Here is a 14462-nt window from a genome sequence, read left to right as displayed (position 1 = left end):
CCCTCTGTTTCAGCCCCTCTGTTTATCGCCCTCTGTTTCAGCCCATCTGATTCAGCCCCTCTGTTTCAGCCCCTCTGATTCAGCCCCTCTGATTCAGCCCCTCTGTTTCAGCACATCTGTTTCTCGCCCTCTGTTTCAGCCCCTCTGTTTCACGCCCTCTGTTTCAGCCCCTCTGTTTCAGCCCCTCTGAATCAGCCCCTCTGATTCAGCCCCTCTGTTTCAGCCCCTCTGTTTCAGCCGCTCTGTTTCAGCCCCTCTGTTTCTCGCCCTCTGTTTCAGCCCCTCTGATTCTCGCCCTCTGTTTCAGCCCCTCTGTTTATCGCCCTCTGTTTCAGCCCATCTGATTCAGCCCCTCTGTTTCAGCCCCTCTGATTCAGCCCCTCTGATTCAGCCCCTCTGATTCAGCTCCTCTGTTTCTCGCCCTCTGTTTCAGCCCCTCTGTTTCAGCCCCTCTGTTTCAGCCCCTCTGATTCAGCCCCTCTGTTTCAGCCCCTCTGTTTCTCACCCTCTGTTTCAGCCCAGCTGATTCAGCCCCTCTGATTCAGCCCCTCTGATTCAGCCCCTCTGTTTCCCGCCCCTCTGTTTCAGCCCCTCTGTTTCAGCCCCTCTGTTTCAGCCCCTCTGAATTAGCCCCTCTGTTTCAGCCCCTCTGTTTCTCCCCCTCTGTTCCAGCCCCTCTGTTTCAGCCCCTCTGTTTCAGCCACTCTGTTTCAGCCCCTCTGTTTCAGCCCCTCTGTTTCTCGCCCTCTGTTTCAGCGCCTCTGTTTCTCGCCCACTGTTTCAGCCCCTCTGTTTCAGCCCGTCTGTTTCAGCCACTCTGTTTCTCGCCCTCTGTTTCAGCCCCTCTGTTTCTCACCCTCTGTTTCAGCCCCTCTGATTCAGCCCCTCTGTTTCTCGCCCTATGTTTCAGCCCCTCTTTTTCTCGCCCTCTGTTTCAGCCCCTCTGTTTCTCACCCTCTGTTTCAGCACCTCTGATTCAGCCCCTCTGATTCAGCCCCTCTGTTTCAGCGCCTCTGATTCAGCCCCTCTGATTCAGCCCCTCTGTTTCTCGCCCTCTGTTTCAGCCCCTCTGTTTCTCGCCCTCTGTTTCAGCCCCTCTGTTTCTCGCCCTATGTTTCAGCCCCTCTGTTTCAGCCCCTCTGTTCCTCGCCCTCTGTTTCTGCCCCTCTGTTTCTCGCCCTCTGTTTCAGCACCGCTGTTTCTCGCCCTCTGTTTAAGCCCCGCTGATTCAGCCCCTCTGTTTCAGCCCCTCTGAATCAGCCCCTCTGATTCAGCCCCTCTGTTTCAGGCCCTCTGTTACAGCCGCTCTGTTTCAGCCCCTCTGTTTCTCGCCCTCTGTTTCAGCCCCTCTGATTGTCGCCCTCTGTTTCAGCCCCTCTGTTTATCGCCCTCTGTTTCAGCCCATCTGATTCAGCCCCTCTGTTTCAGCCCCTCTGATTCAGCCCCTCTGATTCAGCCCCTCTGATTCAGCCCCTCTGTTTCTCGCCCTCTGTTTCAGCCCCTCTGTTTCTCACCCTCTGTTTCAGCCCCTCTGATTCAGCCCCTCTGTTTCTCGCCCTATGTTTCAACCCCTCTTTTTCTCGCCCTCTGTTTCAGCCCCTCTGTTTCTCGCCCTCTGTTTCAGCCCCTCTGTTTCAGCCCCTCTGTTTCAGCCCCTCTGTTTCTCGCCCTCTGTTTCAGCCCCTCTGTTTCTCGCACTCTGTTTCAGCCCCTCTGTTTCAGCCCCTCTGTTTCTCGCCCTCTGTTTCTGCCCCTCTGTTTCTCGCCCTCTGTTTCAGCCCTCTGTTTCTCGCCCTCTATTTCAGCCCCTCTGATTTAGCCCCTCTGTTTCAGCCCCTCTGATTCAGCCCCTCTGTTTCTCGCCCTCTGTTTCAGCCCCTCTGTTTCAGCCCCTCTGTTTCTCACCCACTGTTTCAGCCCCTCTGATTCAGCCCCTCTGATTCAGCACCTCTGATTCAGCACCTCTTATTCAGCCCCTCTGTTTCCCACCCCTCTGTTTCAGCCCCTCTGTTTCTCGCCCTCTGTTTCAGCCCCTCTGTTTCAGCCCCTCTGTTTCTCGCCCTCTGTTTCAGCCCCGCTGTTTCAGCCCCTCTGTTTCTCGCACTCTGTTTCAGCCCCTCTGTTTGTCGCCCTCTGTTTCAGCCCCTCTGTTTCTCGCCCTCTGTTTCAGCCCCTCTGATTCAGCCCCTCTGATTCAGCCCCTCTGTTTCAGCCCCTCTGTTTCAGCCCCTCTGTTTCTCGCCCTCTGTTTCTCACCCTCTGTTTCTCACCCTCTGTTTCAGCCCGTCTGTTTCAGCCCCTCTGTTTCTCACCCTCTGTTTCTCGCCCTCTGTTTCAGCCCCTCTGTTTTTCGCCCTGTGTTTCAGCCCCTCTGTTTCTCGCCCTCTGTTTCAGGCTCTCTGTTTCAGCCCCTTTGTTTCTCGCCCTCTGTTTCTCGCCCGCTGTTTCAGCCCCTTAGTTTCTCGCACTCTGTTTCAGCCCCTCTGTTTCAGCCCCTCTGATTCAGCCCCTCTGATTCAGCCCGTATGTTTCTCGCCCTCTGTTTCAGCCCCTCTGTTTCAGCCCCTCTGTTTCAGCTCCTCTGTTTCAGCCCCTCTGTTTCTCGCCCTCTGTTTCAGCCCCTCTGTTTCTCGCCCTCTATTTCAGCCCATCTGTTTCTCGCCCTCTGTTTCAGCCCCTCTGTTTCAGCCCCTATGTTTCAGCCCCTCTGTTTCTCGTCCTCTGTTTCAGCCGCTCTGTTTCTCGCCCTCTGTTTCAGCCCTTCTGTTTCAGCCCCTCTGTTTCAGCCCCTCTGTTTCTCGCACTCTGTTTCAGCCCCTCTGTTTCAGCCCCTCTGTTTCAGCCCCTCTGTTTCTCGCCCTGTGTTTCAGCCCCTCTGTTTCTCGCCCTCTGTTCAGCCCCTATGTTTCTCGCCCTCTGTTTCAGCCCCTCTGTTTCTCGCCCTCTGTTTCAGCCCCTCTGTTTCAGCCCCTCTGTTTCTCGCCCTCTGTTTCTGGCCGTCTGTTTCTCGCCCTCTGTTTCAGCCCCTCTGTTTCGCGCCCTCTATTTCAGCCCGGCTGATTCAGCCCCTATGTTTCAGCCCCTCTGAATCAGCCCCTCTGATTCAGCTCCTCTGTTTCAGCCCCTCTGTTTCAGCCCCTCTGATTCAGCCCCTCTGCTTCAGTCCCTCTGATTCAGCCCCTCTGATTCAGCCCCTCTGTTTCTCGCCCTCTGTTTCAGCACCTCTGTTTCTCACCCTCTGTTTCAGCACCTCTGATTCAGCCCCTCTGATTCAGCCCCTCTGATTCAGCCCCTCTGTTTCAGCGCCTCTGATTCAGCCCCTCTGATTCAGCCCCTCTGTTTCTCGCCCTCTGTTTCAGCCCCTCTGTTTCTCGCCCTCTGTTTCAGCCCCTCTGTTTCAGCCCCTCTGTTGCTCGCCCTCTGTTTCTGCACCTCTGTTTCTCGCTCTCTGTTTCAGCACCGCTGTTTCTCGCCCTCTGTTTAAGCCCCGCTGTTTCAGCCCCTCTGTTTCAGCCCCTCTGAATCAGCCCCTCTGATTCAGCCCCTCTGTTTCAGCCCCTCTGTTTCAGCCGCTCTGTTTCAGCCCCTCTGTTTCTCGCCCTCTGTTTCAGCCCCTCTGATTCTCGCCCTCTGTTTCAGCCCCTCTGTTTATCGCCCTCTGTTTCAGCCCATCTGATTCAGCCCCTCTGTTTCAGCCCCTCTGATTCAGCCCCTCTGATTCAGCCCCTCTGATTCAGCTCCTCTGTTTCTCGCCCTCTGTTTCAGCCCCTCTGTATCAGCCCCTCTGTTTCAGCCCCTCTGATTCAGCCCCTCTGTTTCAGCCCCTCTGTTTCTCACCCTCTGTTTCAGCCCAGCTGATTCAGCCCCTCTGATTCAGCCCCTCTGATTCAGCCCCTCTGTTTCCCGCCCCTCTGTTTCAGCCCCTCTGTTTCAGCCCCTCTGTTTCAGCCCCTCTGAATTAGCCCCTCTGTTTCAGCCCCTCTGTTTCTCCCCCTCTGTTCCAGCCCCTCTGTTTCAGCCCCTCTGTTTCAGCCACTCTGTTTCAGCCCCTCTGTTTCAGCCCCTCTGTTTCTCGCCCTCTGTTTCAGCCCCTCTGTTTCTCGCCCTCTGTTTCAGCCCCTCTGTTTCAGCCCGTCTGTTTCAGCCACTCTGTTTCTCGCCCTCTGTTTCAGCCCCTCTGTTTCTCACCCTCTGTTTCAGCCCCTCTGATTCAGCCCCTCTGTTTCTCGCCCTATGTTTCAGCCCCTCTTTTTCTCGCCCTCTGTTTCAGCCCCTCTGTTTCTCACCCTCTGTTTCTGCACCTCTGATTCAGCCCCTCTGATTCAGCCCCTCTGTTTCAGCACCTCTGATTCAGCCCCTCTGATTCAGCCCCTCTGTTTCTCGCCCTCTGTTTCAGCCCCTCTGTTTCTCGCCCTCTGTTTCAGCCCCTCTGTTTCTCGCCCTATGTTTCAGCCCCTCTGTTTCAGCCCCTCTGTTCCTCGCCCTCTGTTTCTGCCCCTCTGTTTCTCGCCCTCTGTTTCAGCACCGCTGTTTCTCGCCCTCTGTTTAAGCCCCGCTGATTCAGCCCCTCTGTTTCAGCCCCTCTGAATCAGCCCCTCTGATTCAGCCCCTCTGTTTCAGCCCCTCTGTTACAGCCGCTCTGTTTCAGCCCCTCTGATTGTCGCCCTCTGTTTCAGCCCCTCTGTTTATCGCCCTCTGTTTCAGCCCATCTGATTCAGCCCCTCTGTTTCAGCCCCTCTGATTCAGCCCCTCTGATTCAGCCCCTCTGATTCAGCCCCTCTGTTTCTCGCCCTCTGTTTCAGCCCCTCTGTTTCTCACCCTCTGTTTCAGCCCCTCTGTTTCTCGCCCTATGTTTCAACCCCTCTTTTTCTCGCCCTCTGTTTCAGCCCCTCTGTTTCTCGCCCTCTGTTTCAGCCCCTCTGTTTCAGCCCCTCTGTTTCAGCCCCTCTGTTTCTCGCCCTCTGTTTCAGCCCCTCTGTTTCTCGCACTCTGTTTCAGCCCCTCTGTTTCAGCCCCTCTGTTTCTCGCCCTCTGTTTCTGCCCCTCTGTTTCTCGCCCTCTGTTTCAGCCCTCTGTTTCTCGCCCTCTATTTCAGCCCCTCTGATTCAGCCCCTCTGTTTCAGCCCCTCTGATTCAGCCCCTCTGTTTCTCGCCCTCTGTTTCAGCCCCTCTGTTTCAGCCCCTCTGTTTCTCACCCACTGTTTCAGCCCCTCTGATTCAGCACCTCTGATTCAGCACCTCTTATTCAGCCCCTCTGTTTCCCACCCCTCTGTTTCAGCCCCTCTGTTTCTCGCCCTCTGTTTCAGCCCCTCTGTTTCAGCCCCTCTGTTTCTCGCCCTCTGTTTCAGCCCCGCTGTTTCAGCCCCTCTGTTTCTCGCACTCTGTTTCAGCCCCTCTGTTTGTCGCCCTCTGTTTCAGCCCCTCTGTTTCTCGCCCTCTGTTTCAGCCCCTCTGATTCAGCCCCTCTGATTCAGCCCCTCTGTTTCAGCCCCTCTGTTTCAGCCCCTCTGTTTCTCGCCCTCTGTTTCTCACCCTCTGTTTCTCACCCTCTGTTTCAGCCCCTCTGTTTCTCGCCCTCTGTTTCAGCCCCTCTGTTTCTCGCCCTCTGCTTCAGCCCCTCTGTTTCAGCCCCTCTGTTTCAGCCCCACTGTTTCAGCCCCTCTGTTTCACGCCCTCTTTGTCAGCCCCTCAGTTTCAGCCACTCTGTTTCAGCACCTCTGTTTCTCGCCCTCTGTTTCAGCCCCTCTGATTCAGCCCCTCTGTTTCTCGCCCTCTGTTTCAGCCCCTCTGTTTCAGCCCATCTGATTCAGCCCGTCTGATTCAGCCCCTCTGATTCAGCCCCTCTGTTTCTCGCCCTCTGTTTCAGCCCCTCTGTTTCTCACCCTCTGTTTCAGCCCCTCTGTTTCTCGCCCTATGTTTCAACCCCTCTTTTTCTCGCCCTCTGTTTCAGCCCCTCTGTTTCTCGCCCTCTGTTTCAGCCCCTCTGTTTCAGCCCCTCTGTTTCAGCCACTCTGTTTCAGCCCCTCTGTTTCTCGCCCTCTGTTTCTCGCCCTCTGTTTCAGCCCCTCTGTTTCTCGCCCTCTGATTCAGCCCCTCTGTTTTTCGCCCTCTGTTTCAGCCCCTCTGTTTCTCGCCCTCTGTATCAGACCCTCTGTTTCAGCCCCTCTGTTTCAGCCACTCTGTTTCAGCCCCTCTGTTTCTCGCCCTCTGTTTCTCGCCCTCTGTTTCAGCCCCTCTGTTTCTCGCCCTCTGATTCAGCCCCTCTGTTTCGCGCTCTCTGTTTCAGCCCCTCTGTTTCAGCCCCTCTGTTTCTCGCCCTCTGTTTCTGCCCCTCTGTTTCTCGCCCTCTGTTTCATCCCCTCTGTTTCTCGCCCTCTGTTTCAGCCCCGCTGATTCAGCCCCTCTTTTTCAGCCCCTCTGATTCAGCCCCTCTGTTTCTCGCCCTCTGTTTCAGCCCCTCTGTTTCAGCCCTTCCGTTTCAACCCCTCTGCATCAGCCCCTCTGTTTCTCGCCCTCTGTTTCAGCCCCTCTGTTTCTCACCCTCTGTTTCAGCCCCTCTGATTCAGCCCCTCTGTTTCAGCCCCTCTGTTTCTCGCCCTCTGTTTCAGCCCCTCTGTTTCTCGCCCTCTGTTTCAGCCCCTCTGATTTAGCCCCTCTGTTTCAGCCCCTCTGTTTCAGCCCCTCTGTTTCTCGCCCTCTGTTTCAGCCCCACTGTTTCAGCCCCTCTGTTTCTCACCCTCTGTTTCTGCCCCTCTGTTTCTCACCCTCTGTTTCAGCCTCTCTGTTTCTCGCCCTCTGTTTCAGCCCCTCTGATTCAGCCCCTCTGTTTCAGCCCCTCTGTTTCTCGCCCTCTGTTTCAGCCCCTCTGTTTCCGCCCCTCTGTTTCAGCCCCTCTGTTTCAGCACCTCTGTTTCTCGCCCTCTGTTTCAGCCCCTCTGTTTCACGCCCTCTGTTTCAGCCCCTCTGTTTCAGCCCCTCTGAATCAGCCCCTCTGATTCAGCCCCTCTGTTTCAGCCCCTCTGTTTCAGCCGCTCTGTTTCAGCCCCTCTGTTTCTCGCCCTCTGTTTCAGCCCTTCTGATTCTCGCCCTCTGTTTCAGCCCCTCTGTTTATCGCCCTCTGTTTCAGCCCATCTGATTCAGCCCCTCTGTTTCAGCCCCTCTGATTCAGCCCCTCTGATTCAGCCCCTCTGATTCAGCTCCTCTGTTTCTCGCCCTCTGTTTCAGCCCCTCTGTTTCAGCCCCTCTGTTTCAGCCCCTCTGATTCAGCCCCTCTGTTTCAGCCCCTCTGTTTCTCACCCTCTGTTTCAGCCCAGCTGATTCAGCCCCTCTGATTCAGCCCCTCTGATTCAGCCCCTCTGTTTCCCGCCCCTCTGTTTCAGCCCCTCTGTTTCAGCCCCTCTGTTTCAGCCCCTCTGAATTAGCCCCTCTGTTTCAGCCCCTCTGTTTCTCCCCCTCTGTTCCAGCCCCTCTGTTTCAGCCCCTCTGTTTCAGCCACTCTGTTTCAGCCCCTCTGTTTCAGCCCCTCTGTTTCTCGCCCTCTGTTTCAGCCCCTCTGTTTCTCGCCCTCTGTTTCAGCCCCTCTGTTTCAGCCCGTCTGTTTCAGCCACTCTGTTTCTCGCCCTCTGTTTCAGCCCCTCTGTTTCTCACCCTCTGTTTCAGCCCCTCTGATTCAGCCCCTCTGTTTCTCGCCCTATGTTTCAGCCCCTCTTTTTCTCGCCCTCTGTTTCAGCCCCTCTGTTTCTCACCCTCTGTTTCAGCACCTCTGATTCAGCCCCTCTGATTCAGCCCCTCTGTTTCAGCGCCTCTGATTCAGCCCCTCTGATTCAGCCCCTCTGTTTCTCGCCCTCTGTTTCAGCCCCTCTGTTTCTCGCCCTCTGTTTCAGCCCCTCTGTTTCTCGCCCTATGTTTCAGCCCCTCTGTTTCAGCCCCTCTGTTCCTCGCCCTCTGTTTCTGCCCCTCTGTTTCTCGCCCTCTGTTTCAGCACCGCTGTTTCTCGCCCTCTGTTTAAGCCCCGCTGATTCAGCCCCTCTGTTTCAGCCCCTTTGAATCAGCCCCTCTGATTCAGCCCCTCTGTTTCAGCCCCTCTGTTACAGCCGCTCTGTTTCAGCCCCTCTGTTTCTCGCCCTCTGTTTCAGCCCCTCTGATTGTCGCCCTCTGTTTCAGCCCCTCTGTTTATCGCCCTCTGTTTCAGCCCATCTGATTCAGCCCCTCTGTTTCAGCCCCTCTGATTCAGCCCCTCTGATTCAGCCCCTCTGATTCAGCCCCTCTGTTTCTCGCCCTCTGTTTCAGCCCCTCTGTTTCTCACCCTCTGTTTCAGCCCCTCTGATTCAGCCCCTCTGTTTCTCGCCCTATGTTTCAACCCCTCTTTTTCTCGCCCTCAGTTTCAGCCCCTCTGTTTCTCGCCCTCTGTTTCAGCCCCTCTGTTTCAGCCCCTCTGTTTCAGCCCCTCTGTTTCTCGCCCTCTGTTTCAGCCCCTCTGTTTCTCGCACTCTGTTTCAGCCCCTCTGTTTCAGCCCCTCTGTTTCTCGCCCTCTGTTTCTGCCCCTCTGTTTCTCGCCCTCTGTTTCAGCCCTCTGTTTCTCGCCCACTATTTCAGCCCCTCTGATTCAGCCCCTCTGTTTCAGCCCCTCTGATTCAGCCCCTCTGTTTCTCGCCCTCTGTTTCAGCCCCTCTGTTTCAGCCCCTCTGTTTCTCACCCACTGTTTCAGCATTTCTGATTCAGCCCCTCTGATTCAGCACCTCTGATTCAGCACCTCTTATTCAGCCCCTCTGTTTCCCACCCCTCTGTTTCAGCCCCTCTGTTTCTCGCCCTCTGTTTCAGCCCCTCTGTTTCAGCCCCTCTGTTTCTCGCCCTCTGTTTCAGCCCCGCTGTTTCAGCCCCTCTGTTTCTCGCCCTCTGTTTCAGCCCCTCTGTTTGTCGCCCTCTGTTTCAGCCCCTCTGTTTCTCGCCCTCTGTTTCAGCCCCTCTGATTCAGCCCCTCTGATTCAGCCCCTCTGTTTCAGCCCCTCTGTTTCAGCCCCTCTGTTTCTCGCCCTCTGTTTCTCACCCTCTGTTTCTCACCCTCTGTTTCAGCCCCTCTGTTTCTCGCCCTCTGTTTCAGCCCCTCTGTTTCTCGCCCTCTGCTTCAGCCCCTCAGTTTCAGCCCCTCTGTTTCAGCCCCACTGTTTCAGCCCCTCTGTTTCACGCCCTCTTTGTCAGCCCCTCAGTTTCAGCCACTCTGTTTCAGCACCTCTGTTTCTCGCCCTCTGTTTCAGCCCCTCTGATTCAGCCCCTCTGTTTCTCGCCCTCTGTTTCAGCCCCTCTGTTTCAGCCCATCTGATTCAGCCCGTCTGATTCAGCCCCTCTGTTTCTCGCCCTCTGTTTCTCACCCTCTGTTTCAGCCCCTCTGTTTTTCGCCCTCTGTTTCAGCCCCTCTGTTTCTCGCCCTCTGTATCAGACCCTCTGTTTCAGCCCCTCTGTTTCAGCCACTCTGTTTCAGCCCCTCTGTTTCTCGCCCTCTGTTTCTCGCCCTCTGTTTCAGCCCCTCTGTTTCTCGCCCTCTGATTCAGCCCCTCTGTTTCGCGCTCTCTGTTTCAGCCCCTCTGTTTCAGCCCCTCTGTTTCTCGCCCTCTGTTTCTGCCCCTCTGTTTCTCGCCCTCTGTTTCATTCCCTCTGTTTCTCGCCCTCTGTTTCAGCCCCGCTGATTCAGCCCCTCTTTTTCAGCCCCTCTGATTCAGCCCCTCTGTTTCTCGCCCTCTGTTTCAGCCCCTCTGTTTCAGCCCTTCCGTTTCAACCCCTCTGCATCAGCCCCTCTGTTTCTCGCCCTCTGTTTCAGCCCCTCTGTTTCTCACCCTCTGTTTCAGCCCCTCTGATTCAGCCCCTCTGTTTCAGCCCCTCTGTTTCTCGCCCTCTGTTTCAGCCCCTCTGTTTCTCGCCCTCTGTTTCAGCCCCTCTGATTTAGCCCCTCTGTTTCAGCCCCTCTGTTTCAGCCCCTCTGTTTCTCGCCCTCTGTTTCAGCCCCACTGTTTCAGCCCCTCTGTTTCTCACCCTCTGTTTCTGCCCCTCATGTTTCTCACCCTCTGTTTCAGCCTCTCTGTTTCTCGCCCTCTGTTTCAGCCCCTCTGATTCAGCCCCTCTGATTCAGCCCCTCTGTTTTTGCCCCTCTGTTTCAGCCCCTCTCTTTCAGCCCCTCTGTTTCTCGCGCTCTGTTTCAGCCCCTCTGTTTCTCGCCCTCTATTTCTGCCCCTCTGTTTCTCGCCCTCTGTTTCAGGCTTCTGTTTCTCGCCCTCTGTTTCAGCCCCTCTGTTTCAGCCCCTCTGTTTCAGCCCCTCTGTTTCAGCCCTCTGTTTCAGCTCCTCTGTTTCTCGCCCTCTGTTTCAGCCCCTCTGTTTCTCGCCCTCTGTTTCAGCCCCTCTGTTTCAGCCCCTCTGATTCAGCCCCTCTGATTCAGCCCCTCTGTTTCTCGCTCTCTGTTTCAGCCCCTCTGTTTCAGCCCTTCTGTTTCAGCCCCTCTGTTTCAGCCCCTCTGTTTCTCGCCTTATGTTTCAGCCCCTCTGTTTCTCGCCCTCTGTTTCAGCCCCTCTGTTTCTCGCCCTCTGTTTCAGCCCCTCTGTTTCTCGCCCTCTGTTTCATCCCCTCGGATTTAGCCCCTCTGTTTCAGCCCCTCTGTTTCCGCCACACTGTTTCTCGCCCTCTGTTTCATCCCCTCTGTTTCGCGCTCTCTGTTTCAGCCCCTCGGATTCTTGCCCTCTGTTTCAGCCCCTCTGTTTCAGCCCCTCTGTTTCAGCCCCTCTGTTTCTCGCCCTCTGTTTCAGCCCTTCTGTTTCTCGCCCTCTGTTTCAGCCCCTCTGTTTCTCGCCCTCTGTTTCAGCCCCTCTGATTCAGCACCTCTGTTTCTCACCCTCTGATTCAGCCCCTCTGTTTCAGACCCTCTGTTTCATCATCTCTGTTTCTCGCCCTCTGTTTCAGCCCCTCTTTTTCTCGCCCTCTGTTTCAGCCCCTCTGTTTCAGCCCCTCTATTTCTCGCCCTCTGTTTCAGCCCCTATTTTTCTCGCCCTCTGTTTCAGCCCCTCTGTTTCAGCCCCTCTGTTTCTCGCCCTCTGTTTTTGCCCCTCTGTTTCTCGCCCTCTGTTTCAGCCCTCTGTTTCTCGCCGTCTGTTTCAGCCCTGCTGATTCAGCCCCTCTGTTTCAGCCCCTCTGAATCAGCCCCTCTGATTCAGCCCCTCTGTTTCAGCCACTCTGTTTCAGCCCCTCTGTTTCTCGCCCACTCTTTCAGCCCCTCCGTTTCTCGCCCTCTGTTTCAGCCACTCTGATTCAGCCCCTCTGTTTCAGCCCCTCTGATTCAGCCCCTCTGATTCAGCCACTCTGTTTCTCGCCCACTGTTTCAGCCCCTCTGTTTCAGCCCCTCTGTTTCTCACCCTCTGGTTCAGCCCCTCTGATTCAGCCCCTCTGATTCAGCCCCTCTGATTCAGCCACTCTGTTTCTCGCCCACTGTTTCAGCCCCTCTGTTTCAGCCCCTCTGTTTCTCGCCCTCTGTTTCAGCCCCTCCGTTTCAGCCCCTCTGTTTCAGCCCCTCTGTTTCAGCACCTCTGTTTCTCGCCCTTTGTTTCAGCCCCTCTGTTTCTCGCCCTCTGTTTTTGCCCCTCTGTTTCTCGCCCTCTGTTTCAGCCCTCTGTTTCTCGCCGTCTGTTTCAGCCCTGCTGATTCAGCCCCTCTTTTTCAGCCCCTCTGAATCAGCCCCTCTGATTCAGCCCCTCTGTTTCAGCCACTCTGTTTCAGCCCCTCTGTTTCTCGCCCACTCTTTCAGCCCCTCCGTTTCTCGCCCTCTGTTTCAGTCCCTCTGATTCAGCCGCTCTGTTTCAGCCCCTCTGATTCAGCCCCTCTGATTCAGCCACTCTGTTTCTCGCCCTCTGTTTCAGCCCCTCTGTTTCTCACCCTCTGGTTCAGCCCCTCTGATTCAGCCCCTCTGATTCAGCCCCTCTGATTCAGCCCCTCTTATTCAGCCCCTCTGTTTCCCGCCCCTCTGTTTCAGCCCCTCTGTTTCTCGCCCTCTGTTTCAGCCCCTCTGTTTCCGCCCCTCTGTTTCAGCCCCTCTGTTTCAGCACCTCTGTTTCTCGCCCTCTGTTTCAGCCCCTCTGTTTCACGCCCTCTGTTTCAGCCCCTCTGATTCAGCCCCTCTGATTCAGCCTCTCTGTTTCAGCCCCTCTGTTTCTCGCCCTCTGTTTCAGCCCCTCTATTTCTCGCCCTCTGTTTCAGCCCCTCTGATTTAGCCCCTCTGTTTCAGCCCCTCTGTTTCAGCCCCTCTGTTTCTCGCCCTCTGTTTCAGCCCCACTGTTTCAGCCCCTCTGTTTCTCACCCTCTGTTTCTGCCCCTCTGTTTCTCACACTCTGTTTCAGCCCCTCTGTTTCTCGCCCTCTGTTTCAGCCCCTCTGATTCAGCCCCTCTGATTCAGCCCCTCTGTTTCTCGCGCTCTGTTTCAGCCCCTCTGTTTCTCGCCCTCTATTTCTGCCCCTCTGTTTCTCGCCCTCTGTTTCAGGCTTCTGTTTCTCGCCCTCTGTTTCAGCCCATCTGTTTCAGCCCCTCTGTTTCAGCCCCTCTGTTTCAGCCCTCTGTTTCAGCTCCTCTGTTTCTCGCCCTCTGTTTCAGCCCCTCTGTTTCTCGCCCTCTGTTTCAGCCCCTCTGTTTCAGCCCCTCTGATTCAGCCCCTCTGATTCAGCCCCTCTGTTTCTTGCTCTCTGTTTCAGCCCCTCTGTTTCAGCCCTTCTGTTTCAGCCCCTCTGTTTCAGCCCCTCTGTTTCTCGCCCTCTGTTTCAGCCCCTCTGTTTCTCGCCCTCTGTTTCAGCCTCTCTGTTTCAGCCCCTCTGTTTCTCGCCCTCTGTTTCAGCCCCTCTGTTTCTCGCCCTCTGTTTCATCCCCTCGGATTTAGCCCCTCTGTTTCAGCCCCTCTGTTTCCGCCCCACTGTTTCTCGCCCTCTGTTTCATCCCCTCTGTTTCGCGCTCTCTGTTTCAGCCCCTCGGATTCTTGCCCTCTGTTTCAGCCCCTCTGTTTCAGCCCCTCTGTTCCAGCCCCTCTGTTTCTCGCCCTCTGTTTCAGCCATTCTGTTTCTCGCCCTCTGTTTCAGCCCCTCTGATTCAGCACCTCTGTTTCAGCCCCTCTGATTCAGCCCCTCTGTTTCAGCCCCTCTGTTTCAGCCCCTCTGTTTCATCCTCTCTGTTTCTCGCCCTCTGTTTCAGCCCCTCTTTTTCTCGCCCTCTGTTTCAGCCCCTCTGTTTCAGCCCCTCTGTTTCAGCCCCTCTATTTCTCGCCCTCTCTTTCAGCCCCTATTTTTCTCGCCCTCTGTTTCAGCCCCTCTGTTTCAGCCCCTCTGTTTCTCACCCTCTGTTTTTGCCCCTCTGTTTCTCGCCCTCTGTTTCAGCCCTCTGTTTCTCGCCGTCTGTTTCAGCCCTGCTGATTCAGCCCCTCTGTTTCAGCCCCTCTGAATCAGCCCCTCTGATTCAGCCCCTCTGTTTCAGCCACTCTGTTTCAGCCCCTCTGTTTCTCGCCCACTCTTTCAGCCCCTCCGTTTCTCGCCCTCTGTTTCAGCCACACTGTATCTCGCCCTCTGTTTCAGCCCCTCTGATTCAGCCCCTCGGTTTCAGCCCCTCTGATTCAGCCCCTCTGATTCAGCCACTCTGTTTCTCGCCCACTGTTTCAGCCCCTCTGTTTCAGCCCCTCTGTTTCTCACCCTCTGGTTCAGCCCCTCTGATTCAGCCCCTCTGATTCAGCCCCTCTGATTCAGCCCCTCTTATTCAGCCCCTCTGTTTCCCGCCCCTCTGTTTCAGCCCCTCTGTTTCTCGCCCTCTGTTTCAGCCCCTCTGTTTCAGCCCCTCTGTTTCAGCCCCTCTGTTTCAGCACCTCTGTTTCTCGCCCTCTGTTTCAGCCCCTCTGTTTCTCGCCCTCTGTTTCAGCCCCTCTGATTCAGCCCCTCTGATTCAGGCCCTCTGTTTCAGCCCCTCTGTTTCAGCCCCTCTGTTTCTCGCCCTCTGTTTCTCACGCTCTGTTTCTCGCCCTCTGTTTCAGCCCCTCTGTTTCTCGCCCTCTGTTGCAGCCCCTCTGTTTCTCGCCCTCTGTTTCAGACCCCTCTGTTTCTCGCCCTCTGCTTCAGCCCCTCTGTTTCTCGCCCTCTGTTTCAGCCCCTCTCTTTTAGCCCCTCTGTTTCAGCCCCTCTGTTTCAGCCGCTCTGTTTCAGCCCCGCTGTTTCTCGCCCTCTGTTTTAGCCCATCTGATTCAGCCCCTCTGTTTCTCGCCCTCTGTTTCAGCCCCTCTGTTTCGGCCCGTCTCATTCAGCCCGTCTGATTCAGCCCCTCTGTTTCTCGCCCTCTGTTTCAGCCCCTCTGTTTCAGCCCCTCTGGTTCTCGCACTCTGTTTCAGCCCCTCTGTTTCTCGCCCTCTGTTTCAGCCCCTCTGTCTCTCGCCCTCTGTTTCAGCCCCTCTGTTTCAGCC

Source organism: Chiloscyllium punctatum, unplaced genomic scaffold (genome assembly GCF_047496795.1).
Source record: "Chiloscyllium punctatum isolate Juve2018m unplaced genomic scaffold, sChiPun1.3 scaffold_57, whole genome shotgun sequence".
Classification (NCBI taxonomy): Eukaryota; Metazoa; Chordata; class Chondrichthyes; order Orectolobiformes; family Hemiscylliidae; genus Chiloscyllium; species Chiloscyllium punctatum.
The sequence above is the reverse complement of the archived record's forward strand: the minus strand, read 5'-3'. Positions refer to the sequence as shown.